Below are 19,026 nucleotides of genomic sequence, written 5' to 3'. Positions count from 1 at the left end.
GTTAGGGTACGTTTGCAGTATGCGGTCACTGAGTGCATACGCCGCCGACGCGCGTGGCACTGGATTTGTTTACGAATTCAGTTCAAAGTTCGGGGACATATATAAGATTTAATAATTTTTTTTTCTATCATAAGACACGCACCGGTGTGCAAACGTGATGCAATCGAGGAGTTAAACGCCCCCGTTCTCTCTCTCTCTCTCTCTCTCTCTCTCTCTCTCTCTCTCTCTCTCTCTCTCTCTCTCTCTCTCTGGGAGAGCTGTTTCAATGACTCATACCCCTGGGCGCTGTCATTTACATTCCTGAGCCTATGAGAAAGCGACCACACAGGCTTTTTTTTTCATCATAAGAAAGGCACTTATGTGCAAACGAGGAGTTCACACGCCCCGTTCTCTCTCTCTCTCTCTCTCTCTCTCTCTCTCTCTCTCTCTCTCTCTCTCTCTCTCTCTGGGAGAACTGTTACGATGACTCATGCCCCTGGCCACATTCATTTACAGTCCTGAGCCTATGAGAAGACAACCACACAGGCCTTTCAATTTAAAGTACTCATCTTTCAGTCCATTAGTTTTAAGCCCTTCCGCTTTCCCTTTACATTAACACATATTGTTAATAAAAACATCTCTGAGACCTGGTTGATTTGGGAAAACCTTCCTTCAGTATAAAGTACTCATCTCCCTGTCCATTTGTTTTAAGCCCTTTTGCATTCCCCTTTTACATTAACATATATGGATAATAAGACACTAATTACAGCTTAGTTTCTTTTATTATACTAAGCATACATCTAAATTGATATTGCGTGAATAATGACATAGCATTCAGTGGGAAAAAATCTCACATTGAAAACATTCATTTGAAACGCAGACATTTTCCACTCTTAAAAGCGGTAGGAAAACTTTTTTAGTTACGTTTCTTTAGCACTTGGCAAATCTTTATTGAAAATTCAGGTTTTGTATATTTCCAGCTATACATACACAGTCTCGAATTTAAATGCAGAAGATAGTATAATAACACTGCTGCGACAATTTCCTTTAAGTCGATGGTGGATAAATGCTCCCCGAGTTCCCTAAGGGCTGCACAAACTCCATTTAGAGTTACGCAATGTGTAAAATATAGGCAGAAGAATGCACACAAAGCCGAATTATAATTTTGCACTTGCATAATATTTATGAAAAACTTCATGGGTAAAAAAATATAATATTTTCTTCAGGACTTTTCTGTGTTATAAATACAACCCAGTGCCAGATTTCACGATACTAATGTGATGGTAGGGTATTCACAATAAGTATGATGGGCTTTGACCTTATCAAGGGTATCTTGAAGCTGACCAAATGGTCACTGGGTACACACCCACAAAAATGTGCTTCACGCCCTAACCATTTCTCCAGAGCATATTCGATGTCAGAAGTATTAATTTTTATATGTTGCCTCCTCCACGTCCGAACTTCTACTAATGCCTTTTCAACTCTGCCCATTAGAATATACCTGTTTTATCATTATTTTACCCTAATCCAATTCATAATGAAGTAGGGGATAACAGAAACATAACATTTCTTAGATTTTTATAATGAAACCTTACATTTCAATTCATGGAATACGTATATTTAAAACATTACAAATAATGTTAATAAATTGTGGTTTAGGGGGGCCCCATTAATATAAGCATTGGAATATAACTGCTTTGTTATTATTTTACCCTAACCCAATTCATATTGAAGTAAGGGGTAATAGAAACATAACATTTCTTGGATTTTTATTAAGGAAACCATACATTTTAACTCGTGGGATACATATATTTAAAACATTACAATTAATGTTAATATATTGTCGATTTGGGTAACAAACTCTAATGGTGGTATTTTACAGCGTTTCTTAAACGGTGTGTCCAATGCTGACCATAGACTGTCACGGTTTTTTGACAGCTTTCTTGTTATTTTTTTTTTTTTTTTGATTTCCTAGAGCTCACAGGCGATTGCAGCTACTTAGGAATCTGTGAGAGTTGAACATCCATCCACCAGCGTCCCCGGCTGTGTAAGTAATGATTCAGACAGGAACGTTTCATATGCGACTGTTGTAGGTATATGGACAGCCCCCTCCATGAAGTCGGTTTCTTCTTTTTTGGGGCACATCTCCATCATTTGTTTCTGCACACTTTCGAATGCAGCCACGTGTCCCGCAGCTCTCCGCAGACCCTTCACTCACAAGTTGCCAATTCATTCACTCAACCGGTTTTACCGTCTTCCGAAGGTATTCGTGAAGTTTACAATGGAATTTTGCGTAATATTGCTGCGACTTACGGATTTGAGCTTCATCTAAGAGGGGGACCTCCCAAGCTGTTAGGAAGAAACGCTTTGATAATTATTGTATCCAAAATAATTATTGCCACACACAAACACATCCAAAATAATTATTGCCACATGCACACACACACACACACACATACACATCCAAAATAATTATTGCCCCCCCCCCCCCACACACACACTACGATTTATTTCACAAAAATTGTTTCCGCCTCTATAAGTATTTATATTAACTTCAGTTCCAGCAAAATACAAGGACATACTTACTCTTGGCAAGATCGGGCCATTCCTTCCCCAGGAGGTGCGCGTCATTGTAGTGTGATATGGTATACCTCCTGGTATGTTATGACTTGAAATATGTCTCTACTAGCCTAAACATGGACAGACACGCACACACACCTAGGCCTAACTTAGGCCACGCCTGCCGTTGACAAAACGATTTGCAACGGCGCGCGGGTACCCTGTAATTGAACAGACGCTCTCCTACAAACTGTCCCATCCTCTAGCAAACTGGAAAATGCGCGAAGAGGTAATATAAATCCACAGTGAAATATCAGTTTGTTTATATTGGAGATTATTTGTTCATGAATGTGACTGCGAATGTGCAATGAAATTTCAGTCTGTTTATGACACCAAATATTAGATTGTAATATGCGCCTGTGTATGCATTACTTTTCAGGTGGGAAAGATCAGAAAAGGAAACACGAGGATAGTGAAACACACCTTCCACTCAAAAAAAGAAAAGGACAACTAGCCAGTAAGTATTACTTAATAAAAAAAATGTACTATGAGGAGTTAATATCTTCCGATTTAAACGTTGAATAAATTTTTAATCCGACCATAAAACTTTCAAGTAAATTGAAACCTATTTTCTCTTATTGCAAACGAGGACATTAATTTATACAACGTAATGTGAGGTGTTAATATTTTTTTATCTGGATGTAGAAAGGATTTTTATTTCAGCTTTAGAACTTCAAGTATATTCAAAACCGTGTTATCTCTTATTGAAGTGCTATCAACCAGACACAAATTACTTGAAGAACCCCCACCTCAAAGGATTGCTTCAACATCCACTGCATACTTGGCCCCAGATTCGGACATCCCGGGGACGAGCACCCCTCTAACAAACAGTCGCAAATTACTCGAAGAACTCCCGCCTCAGGGGATTGCTTTAACATCCATCGCAAGCAACCACGCAGATTTACCTACAGCAACAGCAGAGACGACACCCACTTCAGGAGGAATGTTGAAGTTTGTTAAAAGAAAGACAGCCTTCGACTAGTTCTGTATACAAGAGGAATACAGACTTCCCTCAGTGAACGATCCACTGTTATTTATCACGTTTACTAGGAATGATATACAGGGCTGTTTAGAACTGTATTTTAAAAACAAAAATTCTTCTGCTAAGATCGCTGGTCTTTTGACTTCAATAATGAAAAAAAAAAACTTCATTTTTAACGAAGGAACAAACGGAAAATAGGCTTATATAGCTGTGGCTCCCTGCCACGGTTATCAATGCTGGTGAAATTCGTGACCTCCTAAATGAATGGGATAACATGGTAAATTCAAAGTTCCCTCGAATAGTCAATGAATTAATGGGGAGTGGATGGATAGTGGAAGGCATTGACAACTTCAAACTTTTTTACCACCGCCAGGCGGTAATGGCTGGGTTGGGTGCTCCCATTTATCCTAAAAATTATGTCCGTGGTGCAGTTTTCGTCTTTATTCCCTCTGGAATTGAGTATTCCTGTTTTATTCAGTCTCTGGCTGCCTATAGGATGGATAAACAAACTCTAAATCCTCGTTGGGCGGATATTGGCCGATTTGTAAATAGTATCCACTGTTGCATGAAATATGTTAACTTCCACAAGATTTCTATGCCTATTCAATGGAAGGACATTTCATTGCTCGAGTTAATGAATCAACTCTCTCTTAGCATATATAAAATGGAAAGAAGGGTTGATGGGAAGTATATCATTCAGTTGGCAAGGCGTGGAACGAAAAAACTCCCAACTATTGTCACCCCCCCCCCCTACTAATGGGTGGTGACCTTATTTGTCTCATTAAAGATTTTCACAGTTTTGTGAAATATTTTGCTAGGACAAATGCTTCCAACCCCCTTTATTTCTGCCATAACTGTCTATCACAGTCTGCAACAAACGACAGGCAAAAACTGCATGAAGCTACCTGCGACCTGTCAGTGGCGCTGAATTTTCCCCCTTGTGGGAGTACAGTAAGATTTAGAAACCCCCATAAGATGCAAAAGTTTTCTTATATTTGCGTTTTTGACTTAGAATCACCTTTGAAGAAATCCCCTGGGGCTTTTGGTGTGAAGACCATACACAAATCAATTGCTTATTGCTATATCATTATCGATGGCGAAGGAAAAATAGCTGCCTCCAGTTATTATTGCGGGAATGAATGCATCGATAACATTCTGTCAGATCTTAGTGATTGTTGGGCGGCGATAAGATCACAGTGGAAAACATTCCCCATTGATATGTCAACCCAGGATGAAAGAACTTTCCAATAGCGGACTGTATGCCAGCTGTGTAAGACGTCGTTCAAGCATGACCGCGACAAGCAGAGACACCATGACCACGCCAAATCTAAGAACATCTTTATTGGGGCTTACTGCATGCGTTGTAATTTAGCGTGTCGTGAACTCAAATCTCGCACACAATTCTAGTTACGACCTGGTTCTTATCCTTAAGGAATTGAAAATTAAAGTCAACATTACAATCATGACGAAGCAAGGGCTTAAAATTCAGCGAATGATTGCCGATAATTTAGTTTTCCTCGACTCTCTAGCCTTTTTAGGATTTTCTATGGATAGTTTAGCCTCCGAATATCTTAAGGATGGAAGGAAGGCTAGCTTAACAGAGAACATGTTAAGCGGAATTAGGGATAGTAAACTGCGGGGTGAATTCATTCAAGGGAAATACCCTTTCTGCTATGACTAGATAGATAGTTTTGCAAAACTCAAGGAAACGCATTTGCCCCCCAAATCGGCATTTTACAACAGACTAAAGGCGTGTGATGTATCAGAAGAGGAATATAAAAGTGCTCAGCGTTTTTGGGATATAAGCAATTGTAAAACGCTGAAAGATTTTCTTCTACTTTACCTCATTGTAGACACGGCTTTATTGGGGGATATTCTCATATGGTGGCTCTTTATACTTTATGGTAAGTACGGTCTGGATTTACCGAACTAAGTTTCACTTCCATCCTATGCCTTTGACAGCTTTCTTAAGATGAGCAAGATTGAGCTGGATCATGTCTATGATGAGGAATTGTATAATCTAATCAAGCATAATGTTAGGGGGGATTTCACATCTGTGGTGAGTCAATCATTCACTATCAACAACCGTGAAATAAATCCATCATTTAATCCTGATCTCCACTAAAGTTCTTACATCCCTTATTTAGACTTCAACACCCTGTATGCAACAGTTATGACTAAGAACCTTCCCACTGGTGGATTCCTAGACTTTCCAATGAAAAAAAGGATCAGGTTTTAGGAATGGGTATTGAAAGTGCTACTACAAACGGGGATAAAGAATACTGGCTCACTGTCTCCTTATTACTACTAAAGCACCTTCAGAAGAAGTTGCTAGAGCCACTGATGAACTGCTGTTATGCTTATCCTACGAGGAAGTCGCTTTTAGGGGTCTATCACCTTACTGTAAAAGCATACTAGAACACGAAGGAGGACGCATGACTGTAAAGTGTACAAAGCTTATGGCCACCCATCACAGTAAAAATGAATATCTTACTTCCCTCCACCTTTTATAGTTGTATATGGACTTAGGCCTGGAGCTAGAGGTAGTGCATTTAATCTATGAATTCAGTCAAAGTGCTTATATGACGGATTCTATTGAAACTAACATCGAAGTGAGGAGCGCAGCAACCTCATAAAAAAAAAGGCGTTCAAAGCCATGAGTAACTGCATCTCTGGAAAAATTTATTCAACCCTTTGAAATACACCTAAACAAGTAAAGTTGTCACTAAAGCAGCCACCCACTTAAAGGAAGCCCGTAATCCTAGACTAAAATCAACCATCCATTTGTCAGAAGACCACATTATCTATGCTTCCACCCTTTCACAGGTAGCTATCAATATGCCTAATTACATAGCTTTTGCCATTCTAGAATTGGCCAAGTTTGACCTTTACTACTTCTTTTATAAGGATCTCAAGAATAAGTATGGTGATAAAGTCAAACTCTTTTACACTGATACAGATAGTTTCATTTTTCCTCTGGAAGTTGACGATCTTAATTCGGAGCTAGCACAAGAACCCTTGAAATCATATATGGATTTTTCCAACGCCGACATTAATCAACTGCTTTTTAGTAATGAGAGAAAAGGGGAGCTGGGGCTTTTAAAATCAGAAACAGGGAGTAATATTATAACCGAGCTGAAAGTGTTGAAACCTAAAATGTATTCCATGCTAGTTAAGAAACAGGGTAACATTAATCGTGCGAAAGGCATACAAGGTCACATATAAAGCACGAACAGTATTCACAAATCCTGGAAAATCATTATGTTAACTATCTCACTGCACGGACAATAAGAAATGTGAGAAGACAGATAAGTCCCACTACAGTAAAAAAGGAGTGTCTCTCGGCTTTTGGATCGAAACATTATCATTTTAGTCCATACTATTCTTACGCATACAGACATCCCAATATTGAAGGAGAGGGGGGATGAGGAAGTTGCGAGCGAAGCTCGAGTCAACAACACACTTCCCAAATTACCGAATACACCTTCAGAACCCATCCCTCATGTTTCAGAAAATTATGGAAAAGGAGAGAAGAAAAGTTTACAGTCTATCTTCCACAAACCATTGGAAATTCCTCGATAATGGGATGACAGAAAACCGGGAGGAGTGAATACAAAACCTTACTGTGTATAATTACAGTGCATGGTTTTCCCGATGTATTGTTTTGTTAGAGAAAATAAAAGGTTGGCCTTTTCCATTAAAGGTTTTATTTATTCTGTGGTACATATATTGTAACATTTTTATGCCGCTCCCAGTTGGCTAGAGGATTAGCTAAAATGTACAAGTGCTTTAAAAGCTAGAGATTTTAACCTTTTTAGAGAGACACCCCGTATCATTGTGTCTGGTTTCTCCAACTCGGGTAAATCCTACCTTATGGAAAAATCAGTAATAAAATATGATTGTAAGTTTACGCACATTATTATGTGCGGCATGGATCAACATACTTTGAAATCACATCCAGTAATAGGACCAAAACTCTCACTCTCTGCAAATATCGTAGACCCCATGAGTGAGAAAGATGCGAAAGCTGGGCCGTATTCTATTTTACATATCCTCGATAATATATTTCTCGATGCTGTACAGGACAAAATTGTTCTGGATGTCTTTACTAAAGGGTGTCATAAAAATATCTGGGCTATATTTATTATGAGATATATATTTTACAGCAGAAAATAAGCTAGAAATATAAGTATAAACGCCTCCCATATGCTATTGCTGAGAACAAGGGACATATCGCAAGTCGAGTTATTAGGAAGGCAAATATTTGATTCTCCTTTATCAGAGAAATTTGTGAATGTTTATATAAAGGCTGTTATGTCTAAACCTTTTTCCCATTTGCTGGTTGATTCAAGTTTAAATACTCCTAGCAAACTCCAGTTGAGGACAAATATAACGGGAAGTTCCTCGTGCGATGTTGTTTTTGGAGAATGGGAGACATAAAGAGGAAGATTTTGGAAATGCTCTATGAAAACTCTTCCCACCCATCAAGTTTGGGTGGTATTAATTCCATTTACAGAGCCGCCAGAGCTTCAGATGCGTGAATTACTATCAATGACGTAAAAGACTATTTGGCCATGAAAGATGCCCATACTCTGCATACGCTCACAAGAAAAATATTCCCCACACGTTAAATGGTATCACCAGCTCCAAAAGTTATCTTCAGCTGCGATCTCGCCGATATGCGACGTTTATCTAAATTCAACAAGGATGTAAACTACCTTCTAATTTGCATAAATATTTTCTCCCGTTACCTCAAGATTGTTCCTCTTAGAAACAAGACGGCCCAGACTCTGTTAATAGGCCTAAAAGCAATCCTTTCCCTACCCAACTTTCAGGGTGTTAGTCAGCTTCTTACCGAAAGGGGATCAGAATTTTATAATAAACTTACGATCAAGTACCAAAAAGAAGAAAATATAAAACTCTACAGCTTTTCCTCATACGAAATGAAAGCAGTCATTGCAGAACGTGTTATACGTAATCTAAAGCAAAATATATATAAACATTTAACTCTGAAAAATACTCTCACATATCTTGACATCCTCCTTGAACTCGTAAAACCTATAATAGGTCCCAACACAGAGGGTTGGGAGGGGGAGTGTCCCCCCTCGAAGTTCATGGATATACGAACCCGGAAATCATTAAGCGACAATTTCGGCGAATGTATAAATCAAGCATCTTTACATTGAATCACAATAGTAAGGCGTTGGCAGTAGGACAGACAGTGCGTATTCCAAGTGGGCTCTATCAGTCCGTATTCCATTGTGAGTATAAAATTCAAAATACATTAGAAATATTCAAAATTTGGAGCGTGGACCGGAGACAGGCTCCTTCGACTTATTATCTGGAGGATCTCGCTGGTGAAACAATTGAGAGTGTTTTTTATAAATTGGATCTAATATCCACAGCCATACCAGAAACTTTCCCAATTGACATTATAAAAAAGAAAGTTATGAAGGGTAAAGTCAAGTATCTCGTGTCGTAAAAGTTGGTTATCCCCAGTGTTTTAACTCGTGGGTAGATAGTAAAGATGTTGAAAGGCTGTTGGGGGAAACTTAGAAATGAAATCGCACATACACAAACATGGGGATTTTCTTCTCTTCTTAAACAACCTCTCCCAGAAAAAAAGAGCTGAATTAATTCCATTGCTACAGAGAACGCATCTTGACTGTCTATCAGAGATCTTCACTAACTTTTTGAAGGAAAATCTAACTCGTGATAGTAAAGCTATAGAAAAGGTAAAAATATATAAGGGTGAAATAAGGATGGTAGCTTAGAAAAAGACACCGCTTAAAGAGAAAAGAAAAGTCTTATCATCAAAGAGAGGAGGCACCATACTTTTAGTCCTTCTTCCTCTCGCAGCGAGCCTGATTGGAGTCTTATTAGGGAAATGAGAAAATACTGTCTGGTACCGCAAAAGACGGTAGAAGGGTCTAATTACCACCAAGATCCCGGAGAAATAAGTTTTCAAAACACTACACAAAATATAGAGGAAATGGAAGGGGGGATAAGCAGCAGGATGGAAGGAGTGATAGAGATTAGCTCCAAAATTTAGTCAAAATCATACAAACGATCAAGTGTAAGTTGGAAAATGAACCAAAGAAAAGGAAGCGAAAAGAATTGGGAGAGAAAAGCGCGCGTGATCCTCTTCCCCTTCACACGCCATGGGCTTACTCCAATCCCCGTTTGGAGAATATAATTGACGTAAATCTATCCCTCTCTAGTAGAAGGCACGCCCTTGCATTCCTTAAGTTCTTCGAAGGGCGGGACAATGTTGAGTGGGATGATAGAGGGAACTTGAGAAAACCCGCCCACCGTTTAAATTTGATAGATGTGTTTAAGAAATTAATTCAGCAAATGGGTGCTATTGAGGAAGAGGACATGTTTTTTTTAGAAAACCCTGCTAGACACAGTGGGAGTGCCCTATACTTATATAAAGAATGTAAAAGCTTGGATGCAGAAGTATAGAATTAAAGGAAAAGGGGGGAGAATAATTGAGGAAAATAAAAAAAAAAGTAAAAGGTAAACTGCGGTGGGTGCCTTATTGGGAATAAATGCCCACTGGTAAGTGTAAACGAAATATATGTCTTAGCATGTCGTACTCGGAAGGTATGTAAAGGGGGTGGGGTTTAAGCTCTTTAGTTGTAGCCAGAGTTAGTTTAGGTTTCATGATTAGTTTACAACACTATCCACGCATAATGCAGTCCTCACCGCTAAAACTAAGCATCGCCAATTTTAAAGCACCACTTCTAAGAAAGGGGAATGTTTGTTTGGTAGTGGCGCCATATCCTACGGACTTGCGGAGCAAACATATAAAACCTACCCCTACAGTGATATGGTGAACTGTCAAAGAAGGCTCTTTAATTTAAACATCCCGTTGGAAGTGTTATCTTGCGGAAACCACCAAGTAATTCCTACCCGAGTGTGTCTTGCGTAGCCACGTTGATAACTCAGTTTTATTACGGTTATTCATACGATAATGACACTAACCATAGACTCCTTTAAGGAAGGACTGGAACGTCCCCTGCTCGGGGTTTTTAACTTGAGTCTGAAAGATTAACTTGAGTTTGGACTAAAAGGACTTCTAGAAGGGCTAGAAACACGTTCTCTGGATCAAAATGGGGGTTTTAGAGGATGGTGAGTTCAATAGTAACATTTTCAACACCACCTGGGGTCATCTTCAAGGTCTAAAGGTCATTTATCAAGGTCAAATTTGTGAATTTTGGTCATTTTTGCTCGTTTTTTGTGTGTAACTCATAAATGGTGAGAGATAGCTGATTATAATATGAGGCAAGTCTGCAGAGCTGTCCGAATTTAATATGTATTGTCATATATCGTCCTTCAAGAAAGGACTGAAACGTCCCCTGATCGGGGTTTTTAACTTAAGTCTGAAGGATTAACTTGAGTCCTGGACTAAAATGACTTCTAAGAAGGCCTAGAAGCACGTTCTCTGAGTCAAAATGGGGGTTTTTGAGGACGGTGAGTTCAATAGTGACATTTTCAACACCACCTACCACCTGGGGTCGTCTTCATCATCTTCAAGGTCAAAAGGTCATATTTCAAAGTCAAAATAGTGAATTTTGGTCATTTTTACTCGTTTTTGTGTGTAAATCATAGATGGTGAGGGATGGCTGATTATAATAAGAGGCAAGTCTGTAGTTCTGTCCAAATTTAATATATATTGTCAAATATTGTATTACTCAAACATTTCAAACAAGCCCTAAAACAATGAAACACTAAAATAAGAAATAAAGAACGGTACGACTTTAGCCAACATTCTATTGAAAGCTCAGGTTCTCAATGTAAGTGACAAAGAAAAGGCTGTGAGATGCCTCAGGAGGCAAGAAAAGCTCTCCATCTACCGATGTTCATCTAATCAAATGTTAATGTGTTTGAGTTTTGTTGTGATGAGAAATACCGTTCTTTATTTCTTATTTTAGTGTTTCATTGTTTTAGGGCTTGTTTGGAATGTTTGAGTAATACAATATTTGACAATATATAATAAATTAGGACAGAACTACAGACTTGCCTCTTATTATAATCAGCCATCCCTCACCATCTATGCACTAACAGAAAACTTTGATCGTATGTATCTACTTCAAGGGATAAACACTTTGCCACGAACTTGCAAACTGATACAACTGAGGCACGTGTTTTTAACTATAATAGGTGTCTACACAAATTGGAACAGTTTGCTCTGGAAAAGGGAAATTAGAGCGTTAATATCTATCCCATCCCCATTGGAATTGGGAGATCTGGTTGCGCTGATGGTATATGGATGCTGCATTATTTTCCAGAGTAGGTGAATTTAGGTAGGAGGTTGGTTGGTGAAGGTTAACCACTCATTTTATTTGCATCAGAAAAATGTCTGCTATCTCCAAAATTAAAAAATTATGAAAGGTTTTCCTTTGTTACATCTGAAGATTTTCTGGCTGGCTGTTATATTTAATTGTATTCTACATATTTTCTTATTCGGTAAAAAGAATCAACTTTATACAAATTAATTTGCTCGTATGTTAAAAAAGAAAACATATTTACTATGTAAGATCCACCCTTTTGTATTTTTATCTTCAAGTTAAATGTTCTTCTCATTCTGAGATGGAGTGTAATTATGTAATAGGGGTGGTATTTAAATGGACTTGTTTTCTCATTCTATTAATGTAAATTTGCTCATATGTTAAGAGCAAAAAAAAAATAATTACTGTGTAAGTTCCACCCTTTTGTATTTTTATTTTCGAGTTAAATGTTCTTCTCATTCTGGGAAAGAGAATAATTATGTAATAAAGGTATTATTTAAATGTACTTGTTTTCTCATTTTATTCATGTAAATTTTCTCATTTAGAGAACAAAAATAATTACTATGTAAGGTCCACCATTTTGTATTTTTCTCTTCAAGTTAAATGTTCTTTTCATTCTGCGAATGAGAAAAAAGATGTAATAGAAGCTTCTTTAATAAAAAGTATTATGTTAATTTGGTTTAAATATCCCCGTCTTATCCTAACTACTTCAGTTATCTGTTAGTCGCTATGGCTTGAGAAAGTCATATCGTAACACGGACATCTTTGGTTAATAGGATATATTCCCTAAAAATAATGTGGGCAGCTTTACAAATAAGATCAAAAATAGTATGAAATTAGATCATAATTTGGAGTATGAAGTAGCCCTTGTCAATATCCATTACTCTAATGAAATTTATGGGCTTGTTAGTGGTGAACTGGATTCAGGGATAGAAATAATAATAACAAAAGAGCGAGTATCCGCGGGTGGAAAACCCACCATAGCTTCAGCTACTGAGGAAATTTACAAACCTAGAATTAGTATTCTATCCACTGATTCTGGGTATATGGCCTCCAGCATTAACGAAGTTTGAACATACGCTTTGAGGAAGATCCTCCCACTCAGATTTTATCAAGAAAATATACCCACAGCAGGTCTTTTGGAATATCACTATCAAAGAAAGAGGGTGAGTAGAGAGAGGAAACTGAAGAGGCAATTTATTGAAAAAGACCTATTCACGCCATCAAATTAAAATTTGGAAAAGAATAGGCACTACATTAGGGTTCAATTCAGACAAACATTATCAAATTTTTCAAACAAATCCAAGTAATCCTCTAATCAAAAATCATAATTTGCTCGCTCCTTTTCCCCCTTCCTCTACATCGGGGGTGGACTTTGTCCTCGTTTATTCGGATATTGTTGAAAGATCCTATTTCGGTGGTAAAAGTGTTAATATATTAGATACTTTTAGTATGTGTGGCAGTAAAACGAGAGGTTATCATAATTCTGTGCATTACCTTTTAGGGACAAAGGAATTGGATTCAGTATCCATTCGCCTGACCGACCAAGAAGGAAGGGAGATACATTTTCGTGAGAATGCCAGCACAATGTGCATCCTTCATATTAGACCAAAGCAGAAAATTATATAAAAGCTGCTACATCCCACATCAAGCGTTTATTCAAGAGTGTGACACCACGTTGGTTGACTTTCTTTCCCTGTCTCCTGAGGAGTTTAGCATCATATTCGCTAGTCCCCCCATAAAGCTCTTGCGTGGAGGGGCTTTAGGAGATATAGAGGTTTTTAGAGCCCCAAACTTTTCCCAGCAAGGGAGTGGGCTTTTCAGTCTATTAGCTGGACTCGCTAAAAGGGCTGCGCTCTTTGTGGCAAAGGCGGTCCTGCCCTCGGCCCTTGAATTTGGGCAAAATGTCATGGGAAATTTACAATAGGGGACAAGAGACTTAAAATCTAGCTTTAAACAGAGAGGGTTGAAGGCACTAAAATCAACAGGTCGACGTATTGTTACTGGCAAAGGGAAGAAAAGGAAAAATGTCCAAAGAAATGGGAAGAAAAGAGTAAATAAAAAGAAAATCTCCTCTCATAGGAATATGGGATATAAAGACGTGTTTACTGTAATGTGATTTAGTTCTGGTAAAAAGGTGTTAGAGTGAAGTCATTCAACATGGCATCGGTGGCACCGAGAATTGCCGGTCTTGTAGGAAGCAAACTCCCGACCGCAAGATACACCGCTGGGGTGGTGGATGCTTTTCCCAGGCCTAATCGTTTACGGGTGTTGGAAACATCCGTGGTTGATCGGTAAACGTGGTTTATTCTCCCAACAAATCTTACATCAAGGGGAGCATTCACTGATCGTTATCTCGAATTTCATATCAATGGCGTAGAAGTAACACTAATTGATTTTGCCAGTTTGGCTATTGAAATACAATGGGAGCATGTTGGGGGATGGTGTAGTTGTTGTATTTGTCAATGCTTTGGCAAATACAATCTTCAAGTCATACCAAGTTTATATCGGTGAAAGGCTCGAAGAATCAAATCCCCATTTCAATCACTGGTCTTTCATAAGTTATTAGCTACTGCAAAGTCTCACACTGTCAAAACAGTTGGACAGCTCGAATATCTTTTCCAAGATTACAAACGAATATCCATTTCAAACGTTTTACAAGACGATTATTTTAAAAAATTTAACAAATTGGAAAAGAAGTGGGTTGCTAAAGGTAAAAGAGAAGGACTGTATCTTATTCATCCACTTATGCTCGATGTGGCTTCAGTAGATGAATATTTGATGGATAATATCAACGTTCGTATCAAGTTGGAATTAGCCCCAAATATGTGATTCATTAATTCCACTGCACACGCAGGGGCATTTAGATTTCATCTAGAAGAAGCCAGGCTCCATATTGATAAAATCATCCCACGGCCTCAGGCTTTACTCGCCCTTCATCAGGCACTTCTCAGTACGGTGGAAACTGTCTTTACGGGACATACGCAGTGCCGCACTAGCCCCTAATTAGTCACAGGCAACGTTGGATTTACCTTTCAATAAGGTTACACTGGAAAAGTTATACCTCACTATTGGTAATATGGAAATTTCCAATTGTGTTCTGAATAGGAATCCTCTTTATTTTGGTAATAATATTCTTAAACACAGAGGGCTCACACTGAATGGTTCCACTTTGTACGACATAAACTCTAAACTCCCTGAAAGTTATTCTCATCTTTACTTCGAGACATTAAAATCTTTAGGCTTAACTTATGATCACCTAATTCATTATGATTTCTACGACCGCAGTCGGGCGGTCATCGCGTTAAAATTCAAACATGAAATGGCATTGATGGATACACTGGAAGTAGAGAAAAATGGGGATTTGAGAATCCAATTAACATTTGATAGGCAAGTCAACGAGAATAGAATTATTTTATTGTTTGGAGAAACCCAGGGAATGATAACCACCGATCAAACCCAAAATGTATATTGCAAAACAGTTTTCCAACCGCTTTTGAGAGTGCAAAATACCTGCGTTTCAAATAAATGTTTTTAGTGTAGTGTAAGATTTTTTCCCACTAAATGCTATGTCATTATTCACGTAATGTCCTTTTGGATGTATGCTTCCTAAAATAAAAGAAGCTTATTTGTAAACTTGTAATATGTTTTTTTTATTATCCATATATGTTAATATAAAAGGGAATGCGAAAGGGCTTAAAACAAATGGACAGAGATATGAGCGCTTCACATTGAAAACTATGTGTGCCAAAATCATCCAGCTCTCGCGGATGTTTTTTATTAACCATATATGTTAATGTAAAGGGAGAGTGAAAGGGCTTAAAACAGATGGACTGAAAGATGAGTACTTTTAATTGAAAGACCTACGTGGTTTCTCATAGGCCCAGGAATGTAAATGACAGTGGCCAGGAACATGAGTCATCGTAACAGCTCTCCCACAGATATATATATATATATGTATATATATATATATATATATATATATAGAGAGAGAGAGAGAGAGAGAGAGAGAGAGAGAGAGAGAGAGAGAGAGAGAGAGAGAGAGAGAGAGAGACGGGGGCGTGTGAACTCCTCGGTTGCACACAAGTGCGTGTCTTCTTAAAAAAAAAAAAAAAAAAAAAAAAAAAAAAAAGCCTGTGTGGTCGCTTACTCATGGGCTCAGGAATGTAAATGACAGTGCCCAGGGGAATGAGTCATCGAAGCAGCTCTCCCATAGAGAGAGAGAGAGAGAGAGAGAGAGAGAGAGAGAGAGAGAGAGAGAGAGAGAGGGAACGGGGGTGTGTAAACTCCTCGATTGCGGCTCCTATGTTGAAAAAAATATATATATATTAAATCTTACATTTGTCCCCAAACTTTAAACTGAATTCATAAACAAATCCAGTGCCACGCCCGTCGGCTGCATACATACTCAGTGACTGCATACTGCAAATGTACCCTAACATCGGCCCACGGGAGTGGGGAGGGGGGAGGGGGGGCGTTCCGGGGGGAGGGTAGGTTGGGATACGTTAAATCCACAAACTGAGTTGCAGAGGCGGCCTCTCCTACAAAAAGTGAGTCACTCCGTCATACACACCTCCAAAGTGAGTCACAGAATCATCCACATCTCAAAAAAAGTGAGAAATTCTGAAAAAGTGAGCAATTCTGACGACCGGATCTCAAAAAAGTGAGCAAACCAGGCATAACTTCTACTACTCTGAATGTATATATGTTATGACTGTGTCTGTTAATATAGATCATGCTAAAATTAGTGCATAGTGCAACTTTTGGAGCTTGATAGTAAGCAGATAGAGGAGAGTGGCTACTCAACATCCAAATCTTGGCATTAATAATATTGCTCTAACTCTACACGACTTTTTTTTTCAGATTTTGCGTGATTCTCAAAAGAAATTTACTTTTGAGAAACATATTCATCCGGTCTTCTCTCCAATTGCACAGCAAAATGGCTTATTGATATAGTATTTTGAGATGTTTGGTGACCAATCTATTCTGAAGAATTGTTAAATTTTTTCATTTTACATTTGTTCAACTATAGTTCTCATGCCCAGTGTATAGCTGATGAATCCCATTTTAATTTGTTGAACAAGAACTTGTGATTGATTGAATATCTTCTTTCCTGATATAGATACTAATCCATGGCACTGTCGTTCAGTTAGTTCTTTATGGATGTTGCATATAACTTTTCATTACTCTGCCAATCATTTGGATTTATATCTTCCAAGCCAGTACTATCCTGCTCGTACTACTAGGAGTGCAGTTTATTCTAGAAGTCATGTCCTCTCTACAATAAGGATCATTACTTCACATTATTCTATAAGTACTATTCCAAGTGTAACTTAATTTTAGAACGAACATCCTAATCAGGCAGATGAATCGTTAAAACTTCAAAAGTTCAAAATTGTAGCGAATTTTTTTTTTTGTTGAAAAGGCTGACAAAAGTTTCTCTTCATAGTTTATATATGAAAGCATCATTCTAATGCTGTTGTTGATAAAAGAATGTTTTATATTAATTATTCATTACTTCTCTTGTATTTTATTTATTTTCTTATAACCTTTCTTCACTGGGCTATTTATTCCTGTTGAAGGCCTTGCGCATAGGGCATCCTGCTTTTCCAACGAAGGCTGTAGCTAATAATAATAATAATAATAATAATAATAATAATAATAATAATAATAATAATAATAATAATATAGGACATGTTACATAAGTTGCCATTAATGAAAATAAAAATTTTACTTCACAGCCATTATGAATTCGTTGTTCAAAGAAAAACGATATATTACTAAGTTAAATAATTGTTCCTAAGTTATAAAGCTAAAACAGTCTTATAGTATCTCAAATACCATTGTTGCAAGGTGTGAATTTAGTTAGTTTTTTGATAATCAAGAGGCCCTCTGGCGTGTTATATGATATATCACCATTAAAAATGCTTTGATGATAAAAATAAACAACTGCTGAAATCAGCCATTAAAACACACTCATATCTTAACAGTTTCTGAACAACAACCCACCATGTATGAATTTCTCAGAGAATTAATTTTAGGTTTAGTCAAATAAATTTTAGAAATTTTCAGGGATCGAATTTTCCAAGCGTGTATATATATATATATATATATATATATATATATATATATATATATATATATATATATATATATATACATATATATATGTATATATATATATATATATATATATATATATATATATATATATATATATATATATATATATATGTATATATAAATATATATATATATATATATATATATATATATATATATATATATACATATATATATACATATATATATATATATATATATATATATATATATATATATATATATATATATATATATATATATATATATATATATAGATATATATATACAGGGTGTCCCAAAAGAATGTATACACTCTTTGGATTTTTACAACTTGTTCAATTTATTGATATTTACGTGAAAAACAGATTCACAGGAGAGAAAAAATGCACATTTAAAGATACTAAGAGTTCACAGTGAAAAAGTAAGGATACATGGGGCAATTTAAGAATTTTAATAAAAAGATCAGCTCACAAAAAGTGTTCAAAGTTGTTGCCGTTCTGCTCAATACCCTTTTTGCATCATGAAGATATGGAACTACAAACTGTTAGTAGCATTTCTCGTGGTATCTGAGCACATTTTTCTTCAATTGCCTCTCTAAGTTCGTCAATTGTTTTTGGTTTTCTGCTGTACACCTTGTCTTTTAAAAAACCCCACAAAAAAAAAGTCCATGGGTGTCAAATCTGGTGACCTAGCATTCCACTACCCGTCTTCCTCTAATCCATCTGTTTTGCAGGTTTTCATCCAGATATCTTCTCACATCACAATGAAAGTGTGGGTTTGCACCATCTTCTTGGAAGTAGAAGTCAGCATCTCCAAATTATTTTTGGAATCATGGCATAGCAAATTCTTGTCGAGATAATTAAACCCAGTCACTGTGCCTTCGAAAAAGAATGGTCCAATAAGTCCCTTAGATGAAAGTGCACACGGGACAGTGACTCCAGGTCAATACAAGTGACGTTCCACTGTAAGAAGATAAGGAGTTTCTTGTGCCAAATAACTGCAGTTATGGCGATTTATCGAGCTCTTTAATTTCAATATGGCTTCATC

The sequence above is a fragment of the Palaemon carinicauda genome, chromosome 17 (assembly GCF_036898095.1).
Source record: "Palaemon carinicauda isolate YSFRI2023 chromosome 17, ASM3689809v2, whole genome shotgun sequence".
NCBI lineage: Eukaryota > Metazoa > Arthropoda > Malacostraca > Decapoda > Palaemonidae > Palaemon > Palaemon carinicauda.
This window is presented reverse-complemented; position numbering follows the sequence as displayed.